The sequence below is a fragment of the Pan troglodytes genome, chromosome 17 (genome assembly GCF_028858775.2).
Source record: "Pan troglodytes isolate AG18354 chromosome 17, NHGRI_mPanTro3-v2.0_pri, whole genome shotgun sequence".
NCBI classification, from domain to species: Eukaryota; Metazoa; Chordata; class Mammalia; order Primates; family Hominidae; genus Pan; species Pan troglodytes.
The window spans coordinates 23,427,581-23,454,206 of NC_072415.2; the positions used below are offsets into that span (position 1 = coordinate 23,427,581).

The following is a 26,626-nucleotide window of genomic DNA, read 5'->3' on the forward strand; positions in this document are numbered from 1 at the left end:
CCCAGCTGCCTATGCTGCTGCACTGGGGATTAAGTTTCCAACACATGAGCTTTGAGAGACACATTCAAAGTGTAGCAGGGAGCAGTGGGAAAGACCCCTCAGCTTCTGTCCCCCACCTACAGGCAGAGCGCTACAGGTGAGGGGAAGTCATCTCATATGGCAGCAGTATCACTAACTCAGGGGTGGCCTGTCTTCCCTCAGTGGCTTGCCACGGCATCTAGAATCCTGATGAGCTTCCTTCTGTAAAGTTAAATTCGTTTGCACTCATGCTTGTATGGGGAGAGCAGGAGTCTAAAGACATGGAGAGAAAGCCGTTACCCGGGGAGAGTAATGACTAGTATTTAGCACGTGGGGGCTCTAGGTCCCAGTCAATAGACACGAGGGGTGAGTACCAAGTCTAACTACTGTCTCAATGGAGTTCCAGAAGCAGATAAGGGAGAAATGGGGGAGAGGCAATACATGAAAAATTAATGACTGAGGCTTTCTCAGGACTGATAAAGCTGAATAGAAATTAGGATGTGTAATTACCAAAGTAATAGAGAGACAAAAATAAAATGTGGGGGAGGGAGAATACTCTCAAACAATGCAAAAGGCCAGAAAGAAAAAAAAAAGGCATTTTTTTGAATTAGCAATTAGAAAATCGAGACAAACAGAATGCACAAAATAAAATGGTAGCAACGCCTCTAAATATATAGTCATAATCACTGTGAATGTATTCAATTTCCGCTAGACAAAAAGAAGAAAAAAACAAGTTACATGTTGTTTATAAATCCAAATCTAGAAGACAAAGCTTCAGAAAAGGATATGGCCCAGGGTGGTCAAAGGCTGCATTAGGAGTGCTGTTTGTATTGAACAGACCTGGTTATACTGGAATTATGTTTCCCAAAAACCTCTTTTTTATCCTAGACCATGGCCTTGAATTTCTAAATGCCCTAGTTTTTTTTCTGTAGTCCTGCGCTAATTTTAAACATTAACTTAAAACAGTAGCAGAGCAGGATGAGAGCTCAGTTTCCTGATTTCTAGATAGGACTGCGCCTGCCCTGTGATTTCTGCCCCCGCTAAGGACTTGTGCAAGCAAGCATCCTGCTGCCAAAGGGAGACGGAAGGATTTGTCACTTTTTCCAAGGTCGCGAGTGGAGTTACAGGTAAATGGTTAGAACACATGCTTCCTTTGAGCTTTCTTCCCAGGAAGGCACCCTCAAGTGCTCCTTCACCCACTCGTATCTTGGTGGTCTTCTCTGCTCAAGTCTGTCTGCCTGCCTGTCTGGTCCCAGATGCTCAGCTCTCGTGGTTCCTCCTGCAGCTGTTGCCCAAGCTTTCATCTGAAATTTACTTACCTGGTCTTCTCTCACTCAAGGGGCGAGGTGGTAACTGCTAAAGGGAATAAACTCCAAACACATTGTAAGTTTCTTAAGGAGACATTTCCCCAAACAGGAAACAACAATTCAATACATTTTGGTTAAGAATCTACTCTGTACAAAATCCCATGCTGGATGCCAATAATTCAGAGTAAATCAGACACTCTAGTCTCTAATGGATGAGGCAAACAAGTAAACACATGATTCCAGGATCATCTGTCTATTTTAACAGTAGAAAGGTCACGGGCATCCCTGACTCCATGGGGGTCAAAGAAGGTTTATGGAAGAAATAACACCTGAGAAGGGCTCTGAAGAGTAAGTAGACCAGTACCAGTCTGGGGCCTGTTAAGAACCAGGCTGCACAGCAGGAGGTGAACAGTGAGCCAATGAGCATTACCCTCTGAGCTCTGCCTCCTGTCAGATCAGCCGTTGCATCAGATTCTCATAGCAGCTCGAACACTATTGTGAACTGCGCATGCAAGGGATCTAGGTTGCGTGCTCCTCATGAGAATCTAACTAATGCCTGATGAACAGTTTCATCCCCAAAACCATCCCCTCCCACAACCCTCCCCCCATCTGTGGAAAAAATATATTCCACCAAACCAATCCCTGGTCCCAAAAAGTCTGGGATCACTGCTCTAGAGAACTCCATGTGTGTCTGTGGAACTTGGGTGCACAGTTGCTTGGACCAGATTGCAAAGATTTATGCTGAAGTGATAATATTTTAGATAAATAGAGTTAAATAAAAATATGATTAAAATTAATTTCACCTGTTACTTAATGCGCCTATTAGAAAACTGAAAATTATATGGCCGGGCATGTTGGCTCACGCCTGTAATCCCAGCACTTTGGGAGGCCGAGGCGGGCAGATCACGAGGTCAGGAGATCGAGACCATCCTGGCTAACACGGTGAAACCCCGTCTCTACTAAAAATACAAAAAATTAGCCGGGCATGGTGGCAGGCGCCTGCAGTCCCAGCTACTCGGGAGGCTGAGGCAGGAGAATGGTGTGAACCCAGGAGGCAGAGCTTGCAGTGAGCTGAGATCGTGCCATTGCCCTCCAGCCTGGATGACAGAGCAAGACTCTGTCACAAAAAAAAAAAAAAGAAAGAAAGAAAACTGAAAATTATACATGTGGCTTACACTGTATTTCTATTGGACAGCAATGGTTAGGCAGTGCTTGACTCTTAAGCACTCAGGCAATATTAACTCTGATTATGTTTCAAGAAACTTTATGAGGTCAAGGAATGCATATTGTTTAGTGCTGTCTCCTGAGTAACTAAGAATGTTGGCACATTGCAGGTGGCCAAAAAGTTGGTTGACTGATGAAGTGCAGGACAGATATATGCACTGCTGGTTTTTGGCCAGTGTTTGTTCTGCACTGTTGCCTGGGGCCTATGTTGGCTGTCAAATACCCACAATATCACAGTTAGCTGGTTGGGTCCATGGGGTCCAGCTCACATTTTACTTCCTCCAGGAACCTACTATATTTCCAGTTCCTGCTCCCTATTATCTCTCCAATAAGAAATGATCTCTCCCTCTTATAAAGTCATGCAACATTTTGGAAAAATATTTCTTACAGGACTTAGCCCTGCTTCCAGATATAGCTCCTCTGGCACATTAATGTGAGTTCCTCCAGAGCTCACTCACTCTGATGCCCCTGTCTTCTGCTTATTGCTCTGAGCAGAGCAGGTGTTCAGTATGAGTGTGTTGAACTGAATTGATATTTTCTTTGCACCTTTCTTGTATCTTTCTTCACAGAACGTAGCATCTGGCTGGCCACTGAAGTGCCCAGTAAATATTTGCTGAATAAATAAATTAATGAGACTGACCTGCAAAGGGAAGGAATGGAAACACCTCTGTTAATGTCATGGGCATTGTAATGGTTGCCTTGGAGACCTTGCTTCTCTGTGGTCAGAACCAGTGGTGCTTATAGTCAAGGGCAGGAAGAGTAAAGGGCAGGTTTTGGTAGACTAGTGGAAAAGGTGGGGCTGTTCCCAGGTTCCAGTCCCACTCCCAGAGAATGCCAACCTGAATGACTTTCTCCACAGCCTTTCCAATACAGGGCACCATCTGCTCTCATCAAACACCAAGACCTGGACAAGATGATGGCTCACTCTTTAGTCAATGCCCGGCATTGGTCAAAACAAACCAAACCAAACCAAACCAAGATTTCTATGCAGAAAAGACAGTCCAATGCCACTCATAATAATTTAGAACATCTTTTGGAAAAAAAAAAGCCAACCCCCAACCAATAAACTCCCCCAAACCCCCAAAGTAAAATCCCTGGACTCTGTGTCCATGGGTTCCCATTGCATGCTTTCACAAGGGAGAATGGGAAAGGCACCAGAGCCCTTAGGGAGCAAACATGGGTCACACAGTTCATGACGCTGGGCTTCGGATCTGAACTCTGCTACCTGCTGCCTCAGTAGTTCCTGGCAAGTTACTTAATCTCTCTGAACCTCAGTTTGTTTTTCTGCAGTGGCGACAGGTAACTTATTGTGAGAGCTATGTGCCAGGCCCTATTCTAAATGAGATAGGTCCTATTAAAGCCTAGCATGGATGTATTACTATCATCTTCGTTTTACAGATGGGGAACCGAAGCACAGAGAAGGTAAATTACTTCCCATGTCACATGCCTCAAACCTAGTTGTTCTGCCTCGTGTCTGCGTTTTGGAGGACTGTATTATCCATCACATGGGGGTCTTGTGAAACAAGTAATGAAGTTCCTGGCACCCAGTAGCACCCGGCATATGGTGGCAATGACCCATTACCTAAAGCTGTCTCCTCCTCAACTAGCGGCCATTCCCTTCTTTTGATAGATTATGGTGTTTGATCTGAATCTGTTGGCACCAATAAACAGAAGAGGTTCCTCTTGATTATCTATAATGAATCAAAGATGTCACTGATTTATTGCATGCAATTTAGATTCCATTTAAACTGCTGAAAATCAAGCATCGTGAAGCTGTTCACAATCACATTCTCTCTTGTATGGATAAAAAGTTATTAATTTCCTAATCCTGTCTGATACTTCAAACACTAGATGTAGCTACTTTGCCCGTATAGAAAGCAACTTTGAGAGACACACATTTCCTTCTTCCGATGTAAGAAGACATTCTATTTTATCTTTTAAAATGATGGTCTTGGTGAGTCACTCTTCAGAGGATATTGTGAAGTGAAGCCAAGTATCAGCCAGACAGACAGCCCAGGTATCTGTCAAAATACAATCCAAGTATTAGACATACTTGCTTTCCCTCTTTTGTCTTTATACCATTCCAAATTTAGACCGAATCAGGAAACATGAAAAGGAGATGGGGGGATATGAGGAAGTTTGTAAAAGAAATAGTCTATCCTATCTGTTACTGAACATTTTGAAACTCTTTAACCCTTCTTTAAAAATTGTGCATCAGTCACACGTGAGCCCCTGCCTTCCTTCGGCTGCCTTCGGCTTCCTGACGGGGTCTCAGTACTCAGCCAGGCAAAGCTGCCATTCTCCCCAGCGAGTGGTCATTTCCAAGCTCAGCGTGTGAGCCATGGCCCTAACGGGGCACACTGTATATGTCCTGGCCAGAGAGGGACCTCTACTCAAGGGTATTCCCACAGAGTGTGAATCACTAATCACTGTGATTCCCCAAGTAGCAATGATGCACTTCACTCAATGCCTAGAGAAAACAAAATTTATGTAGTCACATGTGAAGCATCTGATGAAGTATATCTCATCAATTTTAGTGTATTATTTAAATATTAATGATTTGTTGAATTTGAAAATTTTTAAACAAATCATAAAAAAGAACATCATTATTCAACACATTTCTTATTGGTATAATATATAGAAAAAAAGAAAAAATGGAATATGCTATAATAAGATAGGTTATCACAGCCATAGTTTTAGAAAATACGTGGTTTTGGGGTGTTTGAAACAGAGTCTCGTTCTGTCACCCTGGCTGGAGTGCAGTGGTGCAATCGCAGCTCACTGCAGCCTCAACCTCCCAATCCTCCTAAACCAATCCTCCCACCTCAGCCTCCCAAGTAGCTGGGACTGCAGCCTCAACCTCCCAATCCTCCTAAACCAATCCTCCCACCTCAGCCTCCCAAGTAGCTGGTACTACAAGGCATGCGCCATCACAACTGGCTAATGTTTTAAAATTTTTTGCCCAGGCTAGTCTCAAACTCTTGGGGTGAAGGGATCCTCCTGCCTCTGTCTCTCAAAGTGCTGAGATTACAGGTGTGAGCCACCTTACCTGTCCAAAAATAGGTGTTTTGTTTTGTATTCAAGCCCTTTGTTCAAAATGCAACTGCTCTACTTCCTGGATACATGGATACGAATGTCCTCAGCAGAGCACTACTGAGCCCAGAGTCCAAACAAAATATAAAGAAATAAGGATGTCAGATCAAAAAACACCTACAGGCCAGCCTGGTTGGGTGGTAAAGACAAGAATGCCCCCTCCTAAACCTTCAGAAGTTGAAGAGCCCTTCCACGTTTCAAAAGGGGCCTGCAAAATCCAGGTTTCCAGCCTTTGGTTCCCACTTCCCCAAACAAACGAAAGTTATTCTGCATTGCAAGGCAACAAACAAGTGAGCTCCAGAAAAGCAGGCTTCCTCCTGTAATCCGTTTTTGCCCATTCTTTTTCCCAAACCATAGAATAGGAAACAAAATGTTACAACAAACCCTCAACCCCATGAAGGGCGTTCTACTCCCTTCCTGCCTGGGCACAGGTCCCCGAATATCACTTAGTTTTAGCACAATCTGCTTGGATAATATATGTTCTGTTTCCATGCGCACGCATTTCCATACATGCAGCAGATGAGCCAGAGAGATTTCTCTGAGCATGTAAATTCTTTCAGAGGAAACAGAGAAACAAGCCTTGTACAAATTTGGGAGAACACCCCCTTCTGACCACGTGGGAGATGGATGACCTGTTTACAACTGAAACCCATGCAGAACATTTTTCACTGCAGAACAAGCAGCTGACATGATTGCTGTCGGTGTTCACAGAGCCAAATATGAAGATAATTGTAAAGAAAGAGACGGTCGCATCGGATAGAAGATGTGATCCTGCTCTCACGTTTTTCCTTCTGGCATGACCACACACGTTTTGTTAAGTGGGGAGAAATCCTAATAAAAGCCCTATCCGTGCCGTTTTAGAAACTCTGAATAATGGCATGTCTGAGACTTTTTGTAACATTTTCAGTAGTTGAATCCAGTTTGTATTATCTTTCAACCCATTCTAAACGCAGGTCAATACTGACTTTGCAAAGATCTAACTTTCACTTCTGCAAAGTGTTCTAAAACTTGTATTTATTTTTCTCCTTTCTGAAACACAGTCTGAATGTCTTTGTAGGAGCTTTAGTATTTTGGGTCTGGGCTGAAGCAAAATGAAACGGCATCATGCTGGCTAGAGTTCAGCATTTAACATTTTAGAAAAGTCTGTAGAGAGAGCTCAGCTGAAATAGACAGGAATCTGCATTCATGTGGCCATCAAAGGAATAGAGCAAGCCGGCAGGGGCGGCCCCAGTGTGCGGCGTCGGGCTCAGAAGAAACACCAGCGATCCAGGGAGAATATTGGCAGGGGCAGGGAGAAAGAAAAGCTTTCTTGGGGCTACTGTTCTTAGAATTTTTCACCTGTGTACAAAAGGACAAGAGAAGCTGATCTCTGACGAGGACATTACTACATCAAAACCCAGCTTCCAGAGACTGCTTAAAACGGTCTCTGTTGCTCCTTGGATGCCCTGATTTATATGCAGTGGTGGGAAGGGAGCCACAGAGATGGCTCCAGCCCAGCGCCTGGCCCGCAGGGCTGGAACAGAACAAGCAGATTTCTAGGGCCTTGGAAAGACAAACGGTGCCTATGTGGTATACGTCAACGAAACTCCAGGACAGCCTGGCACGCAGTGAGACATCAGTGAACAGTGAGAAGAGCTCTATCAAGGCCCCACGGGCTGCTGGGGCCTGGTCACCTGTTGCCTGCTCACAAAGGGGCAAGTGGTTGAGTTGCCAGCTCCGAGAGGGTTGATGAGCAGCACGCTCCCTGGAGCCACGGTACTGACGTCTCCCCCAGGTCGGGGGCTGCCGTGCTTGGGAAGGGCACGGGGTCACTTGGGAAGGCTGATTACACAGGGAACTTTGAGCTCCAGCACACAGATGGGAGGGGAGTCAGGTGATGCGGGAACAAACACAGCTCACAAACAGAAAGATAAAACGCAGGGGCTGCCCATGAAGGGGAGGGTGCCCCTATCTCCCCAGTGGGGTAATTTCCAACTACAGAGAACAGTTGCTGCCTCAACAATAGAGAAGACCATTTTTACTGATGTGCTCAAGAAAAGATGGGACAATTCTTGGCAAGTAGATAAACATTAAAAAAAAAAAAACAGTGGATTTAAATATCAATGATTTTAAAAGGTAAAATTAGCCGACCTCTCAGAAAAGAATTGAGAGTAGATAGGAAGACGCCTACCTATTGAGAGAATTTGCCGAAGAAGATTTCAAAGGGTTTTTGTTGTGTTTTTGTTTTCCGGTAATAACAGCTCTATCAGCAGCAATGTAAACTATGAATAGAAATAATAATATTTAGTAATCCAATCACAAGAAGAACTGTCGGAAGCTCACAGTTCTGTTTCTTTTTGATCCAATTTTAGATTTTCCCTACAAAAGAGAAAAAACAAGGATTGTGATAAAAACTCATTTTCTTCTCTCGTTTAAAAAACATTCATTCCATAATTAGAAGCAATTTTTGATTCCATACTAATGAAGTTATATGGATGCAGGGGCATTTGAGATCCACAGCTAATTCATAAATAGGATCTTGCCAAGAATTTCAGCCTCTCCCCCAGGTGACCTGTACATAGAGGGTGCTGCAAGTGAGGAAACCTGTTTTGATCTTGGGTGTTTTAGCTTTTTTGTGCCTAGTGTTAGGTGAACCAACACAGAAGCAAATTCAGCAGTCATAGCTATTCTTCTGTAAGCTGTAGGCTGACTCTGATAGGAACTCATTCTGGGTGTCAGGAGGCTTCAGGGGCGAGTTACAGGCAGCTGAGTCTAGTGCCAGCTGCTAGGAGTTCTGGGAGTGAGGAGCTGTAATCAGGCAGGAGAGGCTGGCAAAATTCTAATTCAATTCTAGGGAATACCTATTTCCAAAGGAAGCTGTCATCAAAAGAGGAAATGGTGCAGTGGCCTTGGGAGTTCTGAGCAGAGGCTCAGTGTAGATAGAGGGTTAAACTCTATTTTCTTATTTTCTGTATTATTGATACTCTGGCATTTGGGGCTTTGATGCTGGAGAGACTGTCCCTTCCAGGGCTACCTAATTCCTAGAAATAGCAAACAATTCCCCTGTGAGCATGCTTTTGATAAACCAACCAGTCTAGAGCTCACACCCTCAACCAACCCTTTCATCAAACTCTCACTCACCAAACCAATACTCCCCCTGCCCTATGTCACCCCAGGGCCAGGGACCTGCCAACTAGAGACCACCTTTATAGCACTGGGCCGCTCGAATAATTTAAAGTATCCAATACTAAGTCTACTCAGCTTACTTACCCTGCCTGGCTTATTCCTTCCCTCGTAAATCCCAGTAAAGGTCCCAGCCACACGGTGCCCACATCCTCTTGTTTCCTGACCATCCCTGGTCTTTCTGGCATGGTGGGGCTTAAAATGCCCCGTGCCTGTGGGGATCTGTGAGTGCAAACTTCCTCACAGCCGTCATTTCTGCGTCTGCCGTCTTACCATACCTGACACTAAAACAAACCCCAGGTACATATTTAACTCAACAGGGTTATGGACCATGAAAGCTTGGGTGGTTCATGAACTTCCCTGCTCCTAAGCATTGCCGTGGAGATAACTATGCAGACCTTTTGGCTGCAGCTCCAGAAATGGGGGTGAGCGGCCCAGAACCTGCGTTTCTAAAGGCACCTCCATACAACTCTGCTCAACGTGGTGTGAGTAGCAGAAAATAGCACTAGGAGAACCTAGCCACCAGGAGCAGAACTGGTAGAACCAGGTCAAGAAGAGAGCCCTCACTTTAAAACTTACTTTCTGATGCAGCAATTCCAATTCTGGAAAATTATCGTATAAATATGATCTATAAAATATTTATATGATAAATAAGGAAATAACTAAATATGCACAAGTATCCTTGGAAATGTTTTTATATTACACATAATTTGCAGTAAAAAAAAAATCATCCTAAAGAGGCCATGTTAGATTGGTTAAGTATTACATATAATGATATAGTTATACAGTGTACTATTTAGCAGTCATCTGGCATAATGTTCCATGGCATGTGAAAATATTAATAATATGTTGTTAACTTTAAAAATCAGCCAACAAAACAGTATAATGATATAATCCTTTTTCATTAAGTATACATAGACATATACACAGAGGTTAAAGCCTGGGGTTATCTCTCGTTCATGTCGTTACAAATATTTTGTGTATGTGTTTATTTTTCTGCATTTTCCAAATTCTGTACAGTGCACATGAATAATAAATTAATTTCATTGTTTTCTAGCGTGCAGGCTGTGTTCTCCCTAGGGCAGGACAAAGAAGGAATTTGGAAAAATCACATACCCCTCCCCCAAAGATCGAGAAGCTCTCTAAATAATGAGCATTCGCTAACCCCCGGGCCATTTGGCCTTTGGACACAGCATGATAGAAGTTGCTTTCTGGGCCTCACTTGCTACGGGTGAGAGTTCCTGACACCTGGAGAGGCTGAGCCCAGGCTCTAAATGAGACCTGGTGGCTCCAGGTGACTGGAGGCCCACTCGGCAAGAGGGGTGTTATTAGGCCTAAGTGGGGACTGCAGGGGCTGTGGTTATGCTCCAGTTGGTGTAGAGAATTCATAATTAGCAACAGCGGGATTATAAAGCAAGGAGCCAGAAAGAGAAATAAGGGAGGGGAAATAACCTACCAGGAAAGGGCAAGAATAATCCACTCATGACATTATCAATCCCATAATAACCAAGTGATGATAGTGCTTACATTAAATACACTTTAAAAATAATCAATGCAAAGAGTAGGATAAAAACAATTTGTGAGAAGGGTAAGCATTAGAGTATAGAGTAGTTAATACAGCTACAAGGAAAAGAAATCAATATAGATTAATTCATTTCAAGGTCTCTCGTTTATTAGGAAACCATTATTTCTTTTTGTCACTTTTCAACCCCTCAAGGATGCTCAGAGGAACAACAAATGCTCAGATTTCCACAAAAATCTGAAAACTCAGGTGTGTTTGAAATGAATGCTCTGAAAATACTTGTTGCATGTAATTGGAATTATGTAGTATTTTTGTAATTAACAAAGAATTGTTATGAAAATGTGGGGACCCCAAATTTTAAGTCTGCTATATTCCAAGGCAGCTGCCTTCTGACAAATAACCTGTGACAATTTCATAATATAGGGTTCCGAAACCTCATTAAGCCACACGCATGGTGCAGCTGAAGCACTCATTGCTTTCCAAGGGTTTGTGAAAATGTAATTAGGCAAACCACAGGCATCTGCAAATGCGGTGCTTTTGCTCCAGATGGGTGGAATCTCAGGGCGCCCCAGAGCTTTCACAGGGACGATTTTTCTCAGTGTCAGTGACTTGAACACACACCTAAGATGGTCTTTTTGCTCTTGCAGGAGAAAATGTTGCCAAATGGGTAGACTAAACAATGAATGGCTGCCGGGTTTAGTCATACCTCTCTGTGTGTGCCATCAATTGCTGACGGGAGCTAGGACATTATTCCAGCTACAAAATGGGCGCGTGATCCTGCAAACTGATGCATGGGCCTTGCAAGCTACGCCTATAGAATTGGCTGTAGGTACTAAGCACAGAAGACCATCGGATCCCTGTGGAGCCCGACCCCACTGCTTCACCCGTGTGGTCCAAGCTGCTCCCTGGATGTCAAGGGTTGGCCATTCCTGTGGTGTCAGTAGTGAGTGCTTGGATGAATATGAGATCTATAGGCTGGTGATGCAGATGGTGATGGGAAGAGACAGTAGAGATGCCAACACACTCCCTGGACGGTGTTTCTGGAGGGAAAAGGTCCGGGTCTGGCGAGCCAGTGGAATGTGCTGTGGCAGAAAATCCACAGGCTCTGGAATCTGACTGTCAGAGCCTGGGCCCTGGATACCGTGTCTACCACCTTTGTGATCTGTGGCATGTTATTTAGTATCTTGGAGCCTCAGTTTACCTTCTGTATTATTAGGGTAATAATGTTTTCTTTTGGGGCTTTTGGTGAGGATTAAATGATATATGGAAAGCTTATTTTGAGAGGTATTAATTGATGTACCCCTAAATTCACACACACACTCACGCACACACTTGCACACCCCCATACACACACCCACACCCTGTTATCTCATCCATGCTTTATATGATTTACTAATATTTAGGTCTTTTAGCAGGTCCATCTTAGTAAATGAAAGTTGAATCAGACAAAAAGAAATACATAAAATTCTCGGCTTTAAATGAAAAGCAAAACAAATAACCCTCACGGAGGGGTAAGACGGGAACACTTGGGAAGCACATCTGTTTCGTCAGAGCTGCGTGGCTCTCCCACCGCCCCTCCCAGATGGCTGCAGAGACCCCCCTGGCACGAGTTGCTGAAGAGACCCCCGCCTGAGAGGAAGGGAGAAGGTGGGACACAGGGGCTTGCCATGATCAGGGCCCGACTGCAAATAACAAACACGAAGTCTGGCTAACCTAAAGAGAAAATGCATGTATTAGAGGGATATTAGGAAGGCTGGAAACAGATTTGGAAGATGGAGAGCAGTCAAGAGACTCTGGTAGTGAGAGCCCCGCCAAGGTGCCCTCCCAGAGTCACCTGGTTAGAACGAGGCCGCCAAGGCTGCAGGAACTTGCCCCTGGTATCCCCGCTACCGGAGGTGGACGGGGGATGTCACTGAAAGGTGCTGCAGGAGGAACTGACATTTTGTGACTCTGGCTGCAGAAGGAAGGTCCTGAGGGTCATGGCCCACCAGCTGGCGACTCCCAGGCGTCTAACCTCTCAGGATTCCAAGGTAGGTGGGGGGCCTGCTTTCCACCAGCTCCCCAAATGGCCAGCGTTGTCACATAGGAAGGAGGCTTGGACTCTGGGTGACACACAAAAGCAAAAAGCCCCCTGACACGTCCACTGCAACCCCATGGTGTCTTGCCCTCCCTCCTGAGATTAGCCCATGGGGTGTCTTGAAGGGAGAGCCCTGAAAGAATAGCCAGAGAGGCCCCATGATTTCAGGACAGAGGGGCTCTGTGTTTGCTTCTGGGAAGGCAACCAGGGTCCCAGACATCTTTACCTGTACCAGCCGAGGTGGAGGTAGCAGTGAGCAGATGGCGTCAGGGAGAATCCAGGTTGGAAAGGCCAGTTACAGTCAGCTGAGTGTCTGTGGCCTTGGGCAGCAAGGACAACCCAAAGTTCCCAGGCTCTGTTGGGAAACTTTCGGAGGAGGACCAACAGAGAGCTTGGGGACGGGATGGGGACATGCTGTGGCCACATTGAGGAGGTGCTGCAGAGCCCATGGGCCCTGTGATAAGGTGTGAACAGGAGAGATGCAGCCCAGGGTTTGCCATCACAGAGGGAAGGCTGCCCCTCAGCCTCGCCCCTCCCTCCAGACCCCAGGCCCTAGAAGAAACTATTAAGATGTGAACTGGGAAGGGGGAAGCACTGAATTTCCTGACTTTACCTGACATAACTGAAAAGGCCTAAAAATGACTGTTTTCAGCTATCACATAGAATGGTGGCTTCAAAGGAAGCTTAGGTTGAAATATAGAGAAGGAAAAATGACATTTTTCTGAATACCTGAGCCTATGCCTTGAACATGTGTATACGCTACATCAGTTGTCCTCTGTCAGGAGGGACTTTTGCCCTCCAAGGGACATTTGGCAATGTCCAGAGATAGTTTTGGTTTTCACGACCTGTAGGGAGAAGAGTGTGAATTGCTCCTGGCTTCTTGTGGATAGAGGCCAGGGAAACTGCTAAACAGCCCACAACTCTTTATGCAAACTGCACATGAAGGAATTATCTGGTCCAAAACATCAATAGTGCCGAGGGTGAGAACATGCGGGAGCTCTACTGGGGTTTTAAAGAATCATTCTGCAGTGCATGTCTGCCCTGTAGACCAGTTCAAAGTCCTAGAATTGGAATTAGAGTCTGGTGATCGAGGGGTAAGGTCTAGACCCTCTGAGAGAAACTGTGTGTGCAAAAAGAAAGTGGATTTGGCCAGAAGTCAGGGTGGATTTCAGAACTATCAAGGATTTGTAAAAAGACTGCTTTGAATGGAGAGATCAGAGCTAGAATATGGGATACCTCCCAGCTCTGGCCCGAACCTGCCCTGTACACTGCACTACAGAAGTAGGGCAGGCTTAGGGGCACATAGGAACCAAGAGGGTGCATTGGTCCAGTAGGAACTTAGGCTCAGGGAACAAATATCTCTCCTCTTGAAGCCCACAGGCCAAGTGACATCTGAGAGAGTATCATTTACTTCTTTAGCCAATGCCAGCTTTTCGCTTTCTCAACTAGGGCTTCCTGCCTAGTTGGAGGGCAGGAAACGCTCAAGGGAGCATTTGGCAATATCGGGAGACATTTTTGATTGTCATGACTAGGGGGCTCTTATGGCATCAGCTGGGTAGAGGCCAGGGACACTGCCCAAGATCCTGCCATGCACAGGACAGGCCCCTCCCATCCAACAAGGAATCACCAGATTCAAAATTGTAATAGTGCCAACATAAAGAACCCTGCTCCTGGTCAGTGATTCTCAACCTTAGTTGCATGTCAGAATCATGTATGTGGAGGAGCTTTACTAAAATGTGCGGGCTCTGTCCTCTGCAATTCTGATGAATTCTTCTAAGGTGGGACGCATACGTTTTTAAAGCTCTCTAGTTGATCCTGCTGTGCAGTCAGGGTTGAGAGCCTCTGATGGAGACTTTGCCAGGCCTATTAGAGTTCGCTGGTGGAGACTGTCTGCTCCTGTGCCGTTTAAGCACCTGGGGTGCGGAAAGGAGACGAGAGCCAGCATGGTATCCACTCCCAGTGCAGGGAAGAGAAGCATCACCCAGTCTCCAGATCTCCTGCAGGGCTGGGGGGGGGGGGGGGTGAAAGAGAGAAACGCGATCCTTTGTTCCTCTTTAGGGGGAGGAATATTCACTAGGAAGAACATTTGTGATGGTTTGAAGTATTCATTGATGTTTTGCCCAAAACATATAGTCCCTATTAAACAATAACCCTCACCCATTTCATTCATTCGGGCCCCTGATATAAAGCCTCTAGTGCCATTTGCTGGAAGGAGTGGAACTAGAGAACAACAACATCCAATTCTTGGCCTTTAAGTTAAAAACAAGTATTGTGGGGTGAAGACAGAAAGTTTCTAGAAGAACATTACTGTGCATCCTCTCACCACCAAATAAAACTCCTCTGAAGCGGTGGGGGAAGCATCGGGAAAGAAACAAGGGACTTGGTGATGCGCTGGTGGCCCACTGAGCCAACGCGGATGGGGGTGGCAATAATAGAATGTACTATTTGGGAATCCTTGGGCACCCTGTGTGGAGGAGGCTGGAGGAAGTGGTCCCGGCTCTAGCTCTCTCTGCACTTCTGCATGGGCGCCACCGGGGGAGCTGTAGAGTTCAGATTGCGGCCGGGCAGCTCTGGTTGCAGGGAACAGGGACAGCCCTGAGTCTTCTGTGCCTTAAGAAAGGTGGATCATTGGAACACTTCTCCTGCCCCAGAGAGGGATAGGCCAACAGAGGGCATTGGGCTTGCTGAAATCCTGTGGTGGAGGGCCTGGTGGGATTATCAGAGAGGGTTCAACCTGGAGGGATGTCTGTGGCCATGTGACACCCCAAAGGGAAAGTGGGCCCAGAGGAAATGTTATTTCAGGCCTGAAATGATGGAGAAAACCATAATTGCCTAAGACTACATTTTCTGCCATCAAGTAGTATGGGGCTTGAAATGCACGTTGAGTTCTAGAAAAATAAAATGTGCTATAATGTCTTAAAAGACTCGAGTAAATGGCAAGAAAAGTCAAACCTTCTACATATTCAAAGTGCGCAGTACTTGCTAGACCCTGGATGAATTACCGCGAGCATTACCATGTAAACCGAATGACTGTGGCCCCAGCTCTATCAGCTTGATTGCTAGGAATTGGTCTCTCAAAGTGTTCTGCAGGGATGAGGGATCCCTGGGGACTTGCCGTAGGCTCCACCTGGTGCTGTTGCTTCCGCAACTCGTGCTCCCCATGTTGCGGTGAGCCGAGCATCCCTCCTCCCACAGAATCCCTGCTTCAACCCCTGGCTGGCCTAAGGGGAGGGGGGAAGGAGGGAGGGAGGCCCCCTTCTCTCAGTTTCTTTCTGTTAGCCATGGGCAGGCCCCGCCTTTTCATCCCCCACAGCACAGCACCTGCCAGAGGATGTGAATTTTATAGTCACAAAATCAAGTGTGTAAAAATGAAACTTTATAACTGCACTTAGTTCTTGAGCCCCCATTTCTGCTGATGGCAGAAAACTTGTTACTGCCAATTGAGTATAAACGATGTTACTAAGTATTTCTCACTCTACTCTGGGTAAAAAGTTCAGGATGTTTGCCTTTCCCTGCTCATGACCTCTCCCCATGGGTAATCTAAGAATCAACTAGGCATTCGGCGGAAGGAGCATCTATTTATCCATTATGTAGCTCAGTTAGGAATTGCAGCCTTTGCTGACGTAACATCCACTTGTGAGTTTTTTTCACTGAATGCCACGGTGCTTCACCTAGTGAAAGTTCTGTGTTCCTGCTGCATTTTGGTTTTCAGGTCTACCCAGGTCACTCTGTTTCCACTTAGCCCTCTCTGTCCATAACCAGAGTGTGTCCTCAAGCCCTCCGTCCCTTGCTGTCCTTCATGGGGGCTTGGCAAGCTTTTGGAGGGCTTAGCATATTACCTTTTTTTTTCTAGGTTATTCTAAGGCAACGTAAACCTCCCTGCTAAAACCTCAATGGCTTACAATAATAAAGGTTTATCCTTCAGCCACACATCAGCTGTGGGTGTGCTCGAAGCTCTTATCACTGGGATCTAGGGAAAAGGAACAGCTTCCATAGGAAGGAAACATTTTGAGCAAATAATACACTCGGCCATACTCTTACCATTCAGGAGTTGGGAGTGACTCAGAGCACAGAGGAGGTAGACATTCAGTTCCTTTCTTCTAAAAACACCATGCTGTTGTTTCTACAGGCCACACTTGGTTAGCAGGTTGGCTGGGGGATGCCCTTTATTTCAAGATGAGCTGCTTTCTCAGGTTTTACCTCCGTGATCCCCCCCAGTTCCAGGCGTTAGCTATTCTCTCTTCCCTGGCGCATCATCCAGGGGTGTCAGAAGGCAGGGTCCTTTCTTAGACACTCACTAGTGTATGTGCCCTGCTCATGTTCCCCCTAGAATTTTTCTTTTCTTTTCTTTTCTTTTTTTTTTTTTTTTTGAGATGGAGTCTTGCTCTGTCTGGAATGCAGTGGCATATCTCGGCTTACTGCAACCTCCGCCTCCTGGGTTCAAGTGATTCTCCTGCCTCAGCCTCCTGAGTAGCTGGGATTACGGGCGCCCGCCACCACACCCAGCTACTTTTTGTATTTTAGTAGAGATGGGTTTTCACCATCTTGGCCAGACTGATCTCTAACTCCTGACCTCAGGTGATCTGCCCTCCTCGGCCTCCCAAAATGCTAGGATTAGAAGCGTGAGCCACCGCGCCTGCCCCCTAGAATTTTTCTTTGCATCGGCTGCTTGAACTTTTTCTTCTTCTGGGCAGGAACATAGCTGAGATGTCATCCTGCATTCCTCACACCTAATGGTCTACCTAGGCCATGAGTTGTCCCAGTCTTTGGTGCTCACAAACCATCCTATGCCTCAAAAAACCTCTGTCTCAGAAGACACATCTTCAGCTTTCGGCATCTCAGTTATCAGTTTAAAAAATGACACTCACACATTCAATTGGCATCTTTATTCTTGGCGTGTCTGCCCTTCCCTGAAGCAGTGGGGATCATTGCTTTAATGGGTAGAGGGTAAATACAACAAAAGATAATGTGGCGGGGGGAAAGTTCTTATTTTCTCAGAATTTTAACTTGCCAAATATTTGATCAGATTTTACTGAAGCTTCAAAAACAGCAGTGAAGAATAACAATGGAGAGAATAACTTCCATCCAACCCCAAGTTATCCTGAGCCATTGACTCTAGTACCGTACCACCACCCCAGCATCCTCATGCCTCACCAGAAAATCAAACTAACTCCAGGCTCCATTTCCCCTCCTAATGTGTCCTTTCCCAATCCTCATTTTCTGCCCCAGTACAGAGCCCTTTTTCAGGACGAATGATGGTGAGACCATCGGTTCCTTTCAGTGGAAACTCTACACCCTCCTGTGCTAGCTCACTCCCCCAGCCTTTGTTCTGACTCCATGGCTCTGACAATACATTCAAACTACTCTGATAGAAGGACAGGCGTCAAAGTCGGGGTCATTAAGTCTTAAGTAACAGCCCAGCCCACCTTGGCTGTACAATGCTCAGACTGGTTCCTTTTTAGTCTCTATCCAGTGGCATTTCAATAAGCCTCATAATCTTGTCTCACCCAGGGTTGTTTTGTTATTATTTCTGTAACTTTTGTAGCCATCTGTGGGTCAAGTCCACCTGTTACTGTAGAACCAGTTCAATCTGGTTCGACTTTGTCAGTAACAAAATGTAATAAAATAATGAGTTGTTTTTCTGTGTAAGGGATCCCAGGTTGCAAGTCAGATAACCTGCGCCTGCCCAGATGAACCAAGTATGCCCAATTTGTGACCTCAGTGCTGGCTGGAAACAAAAGGTCAACCACAGTTGAAGCCTAAGAACTTGGATCAAGGAGAAGGGACGGAATTAAGAAGCAGAGAAGCCCTGTTTTCGTTGCAGTGCGGACTTAGCCAAGCACCCGTCACCCCCTCTTTGCATGATCTCATCAAATCATGCCTCCTTGCATCTTCCTGTCTCCCTCACAGTTACACTTTTGCATGCTTGCCAGTTGACTTGCAATAAAGCTTTTTCTTTTCCCCAAAGCTGGTGCCATAGTACTGTCTTCTATACATGTCAGAAAATGTGATGCACATCCATCACGCTGTGACACACCTATTCTCATTCATTTAGCATCTCCTTATCTGCTGTTCTTCCTCCTCACTAAAAGGTTTCATCTTTTGCAAAATTAGATTTTAGCTGTGCTGCTACTTGACTGATTCCAGTAGGACGCACCCATGCTGACCACTGTCAAGAGCCTCAGTCCTGGCAACCCTGCACTTTTGTCAAGTCCCATGACCTTCCTCATAAAACTCTGGAAGAGAATGGTTTTTTCCTCTATCCTAACACAATCCAATTAAGACATAATTAGCGAAAAATTAGTCAAGCAAGTGACCTCTGGGGCACAGCATAATCTTCCTGTCCTCGTGGGCTCCAAATAGCAATTGAAGAAAAATGATACCAATTATCATTCTGGAGAGACCACAGCCTTAGGAAGAGGGAGCAGAAGATGACATCTGATGCCTGGATGGCTGATGATGGCCTTCATGCCACTTCACCCCTGGAAGCTCACAATAGATGTGATAGCATCTGACTCCCACCCAAAGGTTTTGTAGAAATAACCAATTACCTTTACAATGATGTGACTGTCATTGGCATGCTCAGTAACCAGCCATCTTAGGAGGCAAAACTCACTACTACTACTGGTTCACCTGGGTGTAAACCCATTTTACACAGTCATGTGGGCTTTTCGTTTTTAAGCACAAGCAAGATGTAACTCATCCATATTTCTTTATTGATCCATGTCAGGGTATTTTTATTCTATTTGAACAGCATCATTGTTGTACTCAAAATCCAACGAAGGGCTTGGGGCTTGCCAAAAGGGAAGAGTCAGCTATTGTTAACTTACTTTATTTCTTCTTAGAGTGACTTCTTTTTGGAACACTTATCACTGATCTTGGATAGGCTTGCTCTACCGGACTATTCAGAGGAAATTAATGTTAAGTGTGACAGCTAATCCCTGAGCCATTTCAGTTTTTAATATTCCACAAGTGTCATACTTTCTCAAGATTCTATTCATAAAGACAATTTTAGAGTGCTGATGTCCATGTAATTTTTATAGGCTAATGGATACTTTTCAATGTAGTAACACCTTACATTTGAAATGGCTTTGGTAGTCTTTAAAGTGCTGTCACTCATCAGTCTCTCATCTGTTCCTGTAAGGTTCCTGTGAAACAGGCAGAGGCATTTTTCCTGCCATACAGAGACATTGCTCCTGCTGAGCAACACAGAGCTGAGTCACAGACAGTTTAAGTGCTTGTGTGACTGCTTAAGGGCCAGAACCCTAACTAAAACTTGAGCTCTTCCAGTTATAGTCCAATCACCTTATCATACTTCCTAGAAAGCACGTTGGATTTGGAATCAGATTTGCCTGTAAACCTGGATTTGCTACTTGTTATGTCTTGAATGTGTGTCCCCTCCAAAATTCATGTTGAAACTTAAACCCCATTGCAGTGGTATTAAGAGGTGGGGCCCTTTTGGGAGAAGAGATTAAGTCATGAAGGCTCTGCCTTCATGAATGGATTAGTGGCTGTTAAAAGGGCTGGAGGGAGCTAGCTTAAGCCCTTTCTGCCCTTCTGCCTTCTACCATGTGAGGGCACAGCATTCGTCCCTCTAATGTGTGAGAATGTAGCAAGAAGGCCCTCAGCCAGATACAGAGCCTGCTGGCCCCTTGATCTTGGACTTCCCAGACTCCAGAACTGTGAGCAATAAGTTTCTGTTCTTTGTAAGCCACCTAGTCTCAGGTATTTTATTATAGCAGCACAAACAGACTAAGACACTACTCACTGCATTTGTGGTCACTTATTTTACTGGGTTGTTGTGAAGCTACAGTGACGACATGAATATGAAAATGTCATCCAAATATGGACTTCTGTTCTGCTTTCCAATCTAGACAGCCTGGTCACATTGGGGGCATATGAGAACCTCCTTCTACTTCGGAAGTGATTTCATAAAGTTCCACTGTGGTGTCTGAAGCTCAGTGGTTCTCAACTGGGGAAAGGAAATGTCTCAATGTCTGAAGAGGCTTTGGGTTATCACAAATGAGGTGGGAGGTTACAACAGGCATCTGCTAGGTAGAGGCCAGGGATGCAGCTCAATGTACTAGAATGGATAGGATAGCCCCATAACAAAGTTTTCCAACCCCAAATGCCCATAGTACCAAGGTTGAGAATCTCTCGTCTGGAGCAGGGATTCTGAACATGAGGTCAATGAACACATCGATGGGCCATGAAAATCTAGAAACCCACCTTCAGTAATTACACAGTCTACTTGAGGCAAGTGTGCATTGTTCTGCAGCAAGGGTTCATGACCATCAATTGATTCTCACAGATATTTGTAGTTTCAAAATAGCTATGATCCTTGCTCTAGCTCTGTCTTTAAGCCCAGTGAAACCACTGCTTACACAAAGGTTTGCATCTTCAAATCCTTTGGAGGAGGAGGAATGACATATCATATAAATAAAATATGATGTATTGCCCTTCACTAAGTAATGAGCATAATAAAGGAAGATGCACTGGAAGAATCTAGCAGATGATGGGCCACCAGGCAGAGCCAAGGTAGCACTGGGAGACAAAAATGATTTCCACTCCCAATTCTGGTGTACCTTGTCCAGAGACAGCCAGAATAATTCAGAATTGGCCAGGTGTGGTGGCTCACACCTGTAATCCCCGCACTTTGGGAGGCCGAGGCGGGTGGATCACAAGGTCAGAAGTTCAAGACAAGCCTGGTCAAGATGGTGAAACCCCATCTCTACTAAAAATACAAAAAATTAGCCGGGCGTGGTGGTGGGCAACTGTAATCCCAGCTACTCGGGAGGCTGAGGCAGAGAATTGCTTGAACCTGGGAGGCAGAGGTTGCAGTGAGCCGAGATCACGCCACTGCATTCCAGCCTGGGCAACAGAGCAAAACTCTGTCTCAAAAAAAAAAAAAAAAAAAAAAAAATTAGACGGGCATAGTGGTGTGCGCCTGTAGTACCAGCTACTCCGGAGGCTGAGGCAGGAGAATCGCTTGAACCTGGAAGACGGAGGTTGCAGTGAGCTGAGATCGTGCCACTGCACTCCAGCCCCGGTGACAGAGCGAGACTCCATCTCAAAAAAAAAAAAAAAAAAAAGAATAATTCAGAATGAGGCTTGGGAGTATCGCTGACAGTGACCTACTTGCCAGGTGAGGGAAATAAATTTTTTAGGGCAACAGTAGGCTACGATTAAATATATTTCTTCTGTGTACTTGACAATACCCTGAGAAGTTTATTTATGTTGTCTCATTTGAGGTTATGTTTCTCCTACAGGGTATGTAGCTTATTCACCTCAGATCCAGGTCTTCCTGGTTCACCAGAAGTCAGAAGCCCTGCTGGAATCTAAACATTCCATTCAGGCATCCTGGCTAAAGGAATAGCAGGCAGATGTCAATGTGCGAAAGATTCAATCCTCTGCTACAGCAATTATTTATATATAAACTCTTCACATTATAACCATCTATGTAAATCTGATGAAGTTATAAACCCCTCCTCAGAGAACTGTTCCTGTGCCCCAAACACATCTAATATTTTTCTTTCTTTTTTTTTTATTATACTTTAAGTTTTAGGGTACATGTGCACATTGTGCTGGTTAGTTACGTATGTATACATGTGCCATGCTGGTGCACTGCACCCACTAACTCGTCATCTAGCATTAGGTATATCTCCCAGTGCTATCCCTCCCCCCTCCCCCCACCCCACAACAGTCCCCAGAGTGTGATATTCCCCTTCCTGTGTCTATGTGATCTCATTGTTCAACTCCCACCTATGAGTGACAATATGCGGTGTTTGGTTTTTTGTTGTTGCGATAGTTTACTGAGAATGATGTTTTCCAATTTCATCCATGTCCCTACAAAGGACATGAACTCATCATTTTTTATGGTTGCATAGTATTCCATGGTGTATATGTGCCACATTTTCTTAATCCAGTCTATCATATATTTTTCTTTTTAAGATGGTGAGAGTTCACATTCTCTGTGATATACAAATAACTACATCTTGATTAGAGCGTGCAAGTGTTTCTTTCTCTCTATTCCGTGAAGTTTATTTCCTAAGGTCTTGAATCAACTCTAGCCCATCTCTGGCTTCACTTTCTAAATTATCCTCCTAGATGTTTTGGCAGTTGCTGCAAAAAGACTAGAGGAGAATAGTTCGGTCCAACTTTTAGACAGAATGCTTTATTTTAATGGCTATAGACTGTTTCATTGTAATACATTTCTCTTCTCTAATTTCTATGCATTGAACATGTCCAAAATACAAATAGTTATTGCTGGTGTTAATACTCAGTTCATATTGTTTTCAGAGGTGCATGAATTCTGTGGGTGAAAATAACCTGTTCCTCTTTGTCTGTATCTGACAAGTAAGAAAGACCTGGAGGTAGATTATAATCCTTATTTTTAATATTATTCTGGATTATTTTGCTCGAAGTCCAAGCCTCCTTCCTGGAACATAAATGAAGTTTATTGCAAATGAGATAGTTATAAAACCTTAAAACAGACAACCTTAAGGTGAAGGTAATCCGTTAGGAAAAAAATGAACAAGCTAACCCAACCCTCATAAGGAAAATGGATAAAGCCGGGAAGCACTAATGGGTTACAGAGTTTATAACCTACAGCTCATGTGGTCCAATTCTATCATCGCCGAAAGTAATCACATTGTTTTAGAGCCACTCCGCTGCGTGTACCATCTCAGTCCAGCCCCTAATTCAAGTGCCCGTGTTACAAGAGCTATTGTCAGCCATCATCGGCTCAGGAGGGAGCACTCACAGCAGCCGGACTATACTCCCTTTCTTTGAGTGAGTACTTCAGGATCAGGTTTTGGCTTATTAGCTGTAACATAGTGTAGAAGGTAAGCCATGAGGCCGTAGCTACACGGCCCACTTGTAAGCACAAACAGAAGAGACTTATTTCTCTGGAGGTAGTGATAGAACATCTGTCTTCAGAGCCAAACTCATTCAAAGACACTGAAAGAGAAACAACACATCCTCTATGAGTGCAAGCCGGTCATCCGGATGAAACTAAGGACTCCCCACAGCACGGAAAACATAGCCATATCCTGAGATGTGTCACTAGCTGCATTTTGCTGGCTAACTTTTTCAGATGGGTCAACTCAAATTTTGCTGGTGGCCTTAGACACAGACGGCTGAAAGGGTGGCCAGAGAACTGTGAATCTTAAAGGTAATCTTTTCAATGTGTCAGGACATTTACAGTGAACAGTCTAGAAGCAGGGAAATCAGTCTGGTCACAAAATATTTGGAACAAAATAAGGTTGGTTATGTTTTGGTGTACAGTAAATGTAAACTATTGACCCTCTAAGATAATGAGAGTCAGTGTACAATTGATCAAGAATCCATACGGTGTAAACAGATGACTCAGGTTGGAATTCTGAGTCTTCCATCCCTGGATGTGTGATCCAGGGCATATTATTTAACTTCTCTCTGGTTAGTTTTCTCATCTGTAAACTAGGGTGTGCACAGTATTTGTGTTATTCGAGTTGCTGAGATTTGAGCGAAGTAATATCTGTAAAGTATTAGAGCCTATGGCAACGCTTCAAACAATCATTCATCAACAAGTATTGATTGAGTGCAAACTATGGGCCAGGTGCTGCTTGTGGTATTTAGGGTACAGTGATGGACCCTTAAAGAGTCAAAAGTCATATACAAAAAAGTCACAAACACTAATGGAGAAATGTGAGCGATTATTAGTGCTGAGAAAAATCTGATGGATTTTTTCATCATGAAGGGAGCATGCATTTCAGGAAGACTAGATCCTGTCTACCCGGGCACGTTGCTCAGAGAATGTGACCACCTCAGGACAACTTCCCTGACTTTCTAATGAGCCTCTTTTCTTCCTCCTTGACATTTAAAATATTTCTTAAAATATGGCATCACCAGTGGCCAAGGAACTGGAGACCTGAATTGACCAGCCATAGTAAGTAGAGATCATGCATGGAACCTAATAGCCCCCAAGGCCCTTCAGGGGTGCCTCTCAGCACAGTGGCCTCTCTGTGGGGGACAGATGCCCAGCCAGCATCTGCCCAGTGGGTAATCCTCCCTGGTCCTTACAGTTGTGCCAGGTACAAGTTTTTTGGCTTCAGTGTGACACTGGAGCCCGGCTGTCTTGATAGCCACAGTCCCTTTTGCCCTTTCGTGTGCCCTCGCCCCTACTTAGGTCCAGAAGCAGCGAATGAAGGCTTTGTTGGTGCTTGTGCTTGTCTGATTCGCTGCAGCCTGGCTGATGCTGGCTCACCCCAGTGTCTGTCTCCAACAATCGCAGAGGTTAGGGGTGTTAGTTAAAGGGATCTGACACCTGAGATAGTGCCCTCCCTTGTCCCATGGGTAATGGACCAACCTAAGTGGCTGATCCCTCTTCCGGTATGTTTCAATTCACTCTTGTTAATCTTTTCCACACTTAAGGTTGCATGCCCAGCTATGCCAATTAGCAGAGGCTTATAAGCTCAGGATTTGAAGGCAATTGAACTGATCTGAAATGATAAAATGAATGAAAGGACAAGTAAGAACTTAACTAAAAATATAGAATACATTCCACAGCCTTTGGAGGAATAGTTGTGCCTACCCAAAAGAACTGGTAAAAAAAATTGTGTTCTGGTTAAAATACCTTTGTATGGGAGACAGTTTTTAAGCTACCTTTAAGGTGGCAATATTACATAATTATAAAATACATATATGTTATATATGGATATTATACATGATATAATATATTATATATGGGTATTATATATAGTATAATATGTAATATCCATATATACATATAAATATATATACATAGCTGTGTGAGTTACTGAAATGATATACAGTTTTGCTCCATAAGCACAATCTATATTAACATGAACCACCTTTAAAAATAAAAATCTAGGCTGGGTGTGGTGGCTCACACCTGTAGTCCTAGCACTTTGGAAAGCTGAGGTGGGAGGATCACTTGAAGCTACAAGTTCAAGACCAGCTTGGGCAACATAGCGACCTCATCTCTATCTTAAAAAAAGAAAAGGTATATGGTTAGCTTTTGAGGATGATGTATTGTGATGACTTTTAAATGAGATAATGAATATATAAAATCTATAGATCGATAGAGTTGAATTGTAAATCAAATAATTTATCAGTTTGGTACAGGTTCAGAAATTATTTTTATCTTCCAAATTGGTGTTAGAAAATATTTCCATTTGTTTGCAGCTAAAATATATTCTCTTAACAAGTGTGTATATTCAAAAAGTCCTTGGACTATTGAATGGATTAAGGTTTAAAATTACATCATTTAGTTTAGACTGGGGCTCTGAAAAACTAATGTGACTTACTTTGTTTCCATTAAAGTTGTTTCCAAAATACACACATTTCATTATAATTAACGGATTTAAGTTTTCTCCCATCAGACATTTTACCAGGCTAATAATAAGTAATAAAGTAGACTCATTTGAGTTTTTACTTGAGATACCTGAAGGTAATCATAAAGACAGAGAAAAAAAAGTGATATAATCCACAGACCAGATTAGAAGCCCCCGAATAGCTGAGAGTTGGCTGTTTGCAAGATCCATGTCTCCTAAGTTAGAAGCTGTGTGAAAATTAGAACACATAGAACTAGCTCTGAAAAGGCAGAAAAGTGCTTCTGAGGTTTGACTTTCCCTCCCCTGAATATTTTTTTAATTGAAAGAAAGAACGTGTTATAACCTCAGGCATACCTTAGTTATAACCCAACTTGAGACGGTGTTACAATTGCCTGTATGGGTAATCTGTTTGGAATAGGATATCCTGAAAGGGCTCAAATCATTTTGTTTTTTTTCTAGTTGCTGAAATAAGTCTGATAAAATTTTAATTTTTTTGCATTAGTTGGTTTCAAAAGCCTCTTTAAGTAAAAGTGACTCAGCAGCTAAGTTAAAATATTGCAGTCTTTTTTTTTAAAGTAAACACAATATGTCCTCAAGGAAAACAGTATTTTTCAGCAAGAAATGGAGATATTAATGTTGTTTACTTTTTACGTATTTGTCTTAATTTTCAAAGTAAGATCACAGTGACAGAGCCATTAACATAAAGGTTAGGAAGAGCCAAGAAAAACAATTGAACTGATGCTTGAACCAGTCAACCCAGGTGAATGGGTCATTTCTGCGAGAGATTGAGAGTCATGAAGTATTTCTCTGAAAAATTTTCAGTTCTCTGTTTTCATTCCAATTTGCCTTCTGACTTATAATAACCATAGTCACTGGTGTTTTAAAGATC

General features: G+C 44.0%; 1 long non-coding RNA gene across 1 annotated transcript; it reads left to right on the forward strand.

Annotated features, from left to right (window-relative positions):
* The first annotated feature begins 1,031 nt into the window (after window positions 1–1,031).
* Window positions 1,032–11,601, forward strand: LOC129137876 (uncharacterized). Its single transcript, XR_008540722.2, has 2 exons — window positions 1,032–1,145; window positions 10,974–11,601. It is a non-coding gene; the product is annotated as an uncharacterized LOC129137876 (long non-coding RNA).
* Window positions 11,602–26,626: the final 15,025 nt, after the last annotated feature.